Raw genomic sequence first — 6,546 nt, forward strand, 5'->3', positions numbered from 1 at the left:
AGGTTGGCATCGGTGGGGGCGGCCGGCGGCGGCGGCGCGACTCCGGGCAGCGCGCGACCTTGCTCTGGCACTGAATTTACTTTCTTATGGCTACTAGGATTCAATTTAACATTGGCTGGCGTAAACACACCATAAATGGATACTTGCTTATGATTAATATTTTTAATTGTTAATATTTCTATTAATTTAATTTGTTTAACTTTCATGAATACTCTGTAATGTTGACATGTAAAAGTGCCCCCGTGGCCTATTTGCCGAATTAATGATTTTGTATTTCATAAATATTGAATATAATAAATTGATAGATTTGGTTTAGTTTGATAGCCCCCCATTCACGGTACGATACGAGTATATATGTATATACGATCCGTCGCAACAGATTAATCGAAACGACCGATCGACGGTGTATGTCAATATCGGCAACGATTTACTTGATCGCATACGATATCGGACTTTGCAACAAAAGCATGAATACAAAGAGTATAAAGCCTCACATTCACGGTACAATTCATCGCTTCGATCGATCGGACAGATATCGTGAACGATCGGTCGCATTAAAGCGCCAGCCACACACAAGCCGATCGATCGTTTACGATATCGTAAAAATAGAATCGGTGATCGCAACGCAAGGGGCCACACACTTTCGATCGCACGGGATTTTGTTGCGATTTGCGATATCGTATGCGATCAAATAAATCGTTAACGATGTTGACATACACTGTCGATCGGTCGTTTCGATTAATCATTTACGTTACCGCATTTACGTTAGGGCAACTAACGACGTTAAAGTACCTATTGTCTTCTGATGTGATACAGAGAACGCTGCACTCGAACACGGCGGACAGGCCTTTTAGGGCTTCGTCACTCCGGTGGTCTCTTGGACGAGAGTCGAGACGTGTCACATGTACCATGGTTTGCAATAAACGATTGAAATATGTGTTTACAAACGCTCTTCTCACAGTTCGGTCCTCTTCCGTCAGTCGGTGACAATTAGGGTTTCTGATTTCTCGACCTATTAGAAGTCTCGAGTTTCGAGAAATCTCGAGCCCAAAGTCTCGAGTCGTCTCGAGTCTCGAGTCTTTTTTTATAAATGGTAAAATTTAGATAAAACAATAAACAACAATATGATTAGTAGTTTTTATTGCACCACACTATCATAAAAAATGCGTAAGAGCAATGAAAATCTTATTTGAAATAAACATAAATCAAATTTTTACAAGAAAACTACAATTATAGTCTTGAAAATAATACCTAATCCTTTAACTTCCCCGCCTGTGCACGGGTTAAGTAAATTAAAATGTCATGTATTAAATCATAATGTCATTGAAATTAAACGTTTAAAATAACTTCTTCTTCTTCCTCGTTTCCTCATTGCCGAGGTTCGCGACCACAAGTAGCGTGTCTTCATTGAACGCGGTCATAAGCCATGTGGACTGCACAGTATACGCTGTCGCCACACGATTTCTTCACACAGTCAGACCATCTCTTACGAGCCCCACCCCAAGAATGTTTACCATTAATTCGCCATATTATGCATTGGTGCTCTCATAATGTGTCCGAAAAATCTGAGGGTCGCTCTTGGCATATTTTAGAGAGCCGTGTGGTGATATTCAGTTCTTGCAAAATAGAGATGTTTGTTAGTTCTTCTAGCTTTTCAAGTTATACTCGTAGCAGTGTTCGCCAGCACCACATCTCAATAGCGTCAATCTTAGCCACATCAAAACTTTTCGGGGTCCAAGTCCATAAGTACATAAATATCGAGATTATTGAAATAATCGCACTTTATTTTGACGTCGGATTCCTCTGTTCTTCCAAATCTTGTCGAAGTTAGCCATAGCACTCTTCGCAGGTTATCAATGACCCAAGATACATAAACGCGCTGACTTTTTTGTAATGACGAATTGCTTTTAAATAACATGAGGCTGTCAAAACTAGCCAAAGTCGCTGCCAGCTTACGTTGGAATGAGAGGTTAGATCGCTTTATCTCGTTATAATTTATGACCGCCGTTCAACACCGTCCCCACCGCCTCGCGATGAGACCGGGCAGAAGGTAAAAAGTGGCATTTCACTTCAGGTCATACTTTACATTCGGGCCTCGAGACGTCTTGAGTACCTGTCATTTTTTTCTCGTCTCGAATGAAGCCGAAAGTCTCGAGAAGTCTCGAGTTCGAGACTCTCGAGCAGAAACCCTAGTGACAATGGTGAATTGGTGACCAAGACCAAGCCAGCTGAGCCAAAATCAACGCGAACAACATACATAGTTTTTTTTATTATTATTATAAACTGGCCAGTGATTGACCTTAATCGCACCTGACCCTTTAGCACAACTTGACTTGTCGCGCGCGAGTCCATACATCAAGCGCGACTTCAAGTATGGACACGCGCGCGACAAGGCAAGTTGTGCTAGAGGGGCTGATAGTTATTGTTAGTGTTAGATTATGAATCTTACCTCTAATAGCAGTGATTGCTCGGCGACGGGCTCGGGCCGGAATTCGCTCCATGCCTACTGTAGAGAAAAAACAGTATTAGTACATTTTGTCTCGAATTAATTTTTGTTACTTTTTGTCCACGATCAAAACACATAATAATATTATATCGAGACAATTCTAATAATACAATAATAGGTAAGAAATAAGTACCTATATATGTAGTTTGCGTTGTTTGTTGTTTTATCACAGAGTTCTCCATCATGAAATCAATTGCAGGTTATTATAATATTGCATTGTCAATAGGCTACTAGACTCATATCGAATTTGGCACAATAAATGATTGTCTTCTGTAGTATTTGACATAAAAAAACCAATATTTATAGATTTTGGGTGAAGTGTATGTAGCGACGTCATCGAATACGAACTTACTTCATGACAAAACAATCACTGACTTAATGAACTTCATACTTAAGTCAGAAGCGGGGAGGTTAATTCCGCGGAGGAGCGGCGAAAACTGTGGACCTGGCGACAAAGAGGTATCCTGACGTGATGGTGCAGGCTCTGATGAGTCATGACTTGCTGAACAAGCTAGATTTTTATTCCAGATGTTGCTAAGGGCTGCAGATGCAGAATTGAGACAGAAGAAACATTAATTAAATTTCGGCCTTCTCCTTATTTTAAAAATATGAAAAAGTTCCTGAAGAGCAAAATTGATTTTACAGAGAATAGTAACCAGTCTCCTTCTCATGGGACCGAACATTCCCGATAAATACTTTGCCAGAACCAATAACTACACTAGAGGAAGAGGGATTTGCTGGAAAAGGCAAAACCTTCTCAACCTCCCTTACCACTACAACCTCCACCCACTACACCTATTGATTATTGCCTGCATCCTAAACAAGAAATTGAAGATCATGAATATCAGGGCAGATAAGGATCACCCGCTTTAAGTCTTCTCGAGCCTAGCGAGGTCTCCTCATTGTCAGCTACAAACTATGATCCCGCACAAGCAGAAGCTGTTCAAAAACTTAAAAAAAAAACATCTGCAGAGACTTCATAAGGGGAACCTGCAGTAGAGCAGGCACATGCAAATATGCTCATGAAAGATGTCCCAGTTACCTGGAGTAGGTATCAGCAATTCCTGAAAAGTTTGTACATTTGGATCACGTCTCCGATATTGATAAAATTGGTAGGCTGATACTTGATAGAGTCCATGAAGCTGAGCAAGATCCACTAGGTTTCCCAAAATGTCCTAGGCAGTTTGTATGAAACCTTCCTTTTTTGTTACCAGATTTCTGAAATCCAAATGTACAAACTTTTCGGGAATTGCTCGTATACACTTTCTGTAAAAACTTTCAGAATAGGTACAGTTTGTACATATTACCCATATTGCAAATGTGTCCACGCCTCAATATTTGAAGAGCAGAGGCTTTACAGGACAGGCATTCTGCCACCTTAGCCCACTCATGCCTTATCCCACCACAAGAAGCCTCCGCCGGCTCCCATGCCTACATTTCTACCACCGCCACCTCCACCGCCACCTGAAGGTAAGATCAACATCTGTACCACAGGTTTTATATGTCATAGCCATAGCCCAGTCACACCCATGATTTACCATTGTATAAATAAATAAATAAATAAATAAATATTGGGGACACCTTACACAGATCAACTTAGCCCCAAACTAAGCAAAGCTTGTACTATGGGTGCTAAACGACGATATACGTACTTAAATAGATAACCTAACCACAAAATTAAAATTTTGAAAAAACCCCCGACCGTGACATAGTGGACCGATTTTCATGAAACATGGCTAAGAACACTCCCGACTAACTCAGCTTTCAGACAAAAAAAACTAAATCAAAATCGGTTCATCCGTTCGGGAGCTACGATGCCACAGACAGACACACACACAGACAAACAGACAGACAGACAGACAGACAGACAGACAGACGGACAGACAGACAGACAGACAGACACGTCAAACTTATAACACCCCTTCGTTTTTGCGTCGGGGGTTAATAAATACATACTTATATACATAGAAAACATCCATGACTCAGGAACAAATATCTGTGCTCATCACACAAATAAATGCCCTCCAAATGTTAATGGTCTAATGTTCATTGTATGTTAATGTGTAGGATAAGTATGGGCATTTCTATTTAAGTTAAATATAGCTGTTAGTTTTGTATTATTTTCAATCGATTTAATTCTGGTCTAGACAAATCGTTACGTCCGTTTGGAAACAATTTGCAGCGTAACATATTGCCGGACAGTCAAATGTAACCAAACTGACACGGTAAAGTTGCGTGCACATTGAGAATAGCTAGTTTTTTGCCGTGACTTTGTCCATGCTTATTTTTTTGGTAATATTCATACTAGTTTGCAGATCTCATGGACACAAAATATGACCTTTCCTTGGCTTTTAAGAAAATTCAAACTGTAGAAATAGTAAATATCCTATTTGTTATCAATTCATATAAATTTCGTATTATTGGCAATCATCATCATAATCAAAATACTGTATAATCTTTGTTACTAAATAGTAGATATTTCCCATTACTTAAGAAAATACTCCGTTTAATGTGTTTTCTACTTACTAAGAGAGTTAAGACTAAAATATACTATTACTTAAATTCATTTTGATAAGAAATATTAATTTTAATATTATGATTTCTGACTGTGATTAATACGCATTTGTTGATACCACAGATGTTTAGTAGAACTAAACTCTACCCAAAGTGAGATTAGATATTAGGTATATCTCATAAAAAGCCATTATAATAGTGATATATTTTTTAATAAGTATTGATATTATAAGTTCTGATATTGGTAGGTAACTGTGTTTTTTTACTGAGCAAGCATTTGAGTGAAATGTTTGCTTATTGTGATCTCGTCCTTACTTTGTCCGTCAAGTTACATAGGTGTCCATTTGGAAATTATCCCCTTGTTAAAAAAGTGTTTTTTATTGTTTAATTAAAGTATATAAGCTATAAATCTTATGTTTTAATGCTAATAATTACAAGTTTTGTTAATTCTATTGATTGTTATTCATTATATGTCAATAATGCCCGTAGTTACTTAATAAACCTAAAAATAAGGTACGGTTTGGGACCATGCCGTAACCAAACCACCTAAAATACGGTTTTATAAAAAAAGTTTCATTAGTATTAGTAAATGATGATTGTTTTTACTTTGTTTAATACTAATTATAACTATTAAACATTAAAACCTTTGCTTCAAGTATGTCTTTTATTTCCTACACTAAAAAACATTTGTAACCAAACGGACCACAAAAAACCTCTCCCATCCTATTAAAAATTCATTTTAACTAATTTATCATAAAAATATTACGATTCTCTTCAGTGTTTCGTAAACTAGAATATATTTTCTAACAGAATAACACGACAAAATACCAAATAATGCATATTTTATTTTCAACTTCTCAAATGAGTCATGGTACAAGTTTAAATAGAAATGCCCGGCGTATACCAAGTAGGCTACTTTCCTTGTAGTCAAATCAGCTTCTTTTTAATAACTGTCAAAAAAAAATTTACCTATCTGCATGCCAAATTTGAACTTTCTAGCTCATCTGGAACTGTTAGAATTTATGTCTATAGGTACGTGATAGACGGTTTATACGTGATAAAAATGACGATTTTCGGACGTTATTATCTAAATAACCGTTTGAGATGTGTCTATGAAATCTGGAGCACATAATTATGTATCTCGCAAGTCTCATAAATATCATCTCATATATCATCATTATATGAGCGAAATTTAACACGTTTATGTAAACTAGTTTTTGAGTTATGAGGGGGTCAAAAGTGGCTCCAAATGGTTCGTGTAATATAACACACGGTGCTGCTCGCCAGTTCTGTTACATCCGATATCGGATCGGATAATGTGAAAAGTTGAAAACGCACTCATACTCATTAATTAAGATAGAAATTTAATTATAAATAAAATAAATAATTCGAATAGAAATAAATTATATTTTTAAAAATAAAAAAAATGAAAGAAAAAAAACATTACTTTCGTAATGTGCTCCTATTAAGTTTACAGTTTAGATACAGGAATAAGCGCCTCAAAATCATGACAAGGTATGGCATGT

This window comes from Leguminivora glycinivorella, chromosome Z (genome assembly GCF_023078275.1).
Source record: "Leguminivora glycinivorella isolate SPB_JAAS2020 chromosome Z, LegGlyc_1.1, whole genome shotgun sequence".
In the NCBI taxonomy this organism is placed as follows: Eukaryota; Metazoa; Arthropoda; class Insecta; order Lepidoptera; family Tortricidae; genus Leguminivora; species Leguminivora glycinivorella.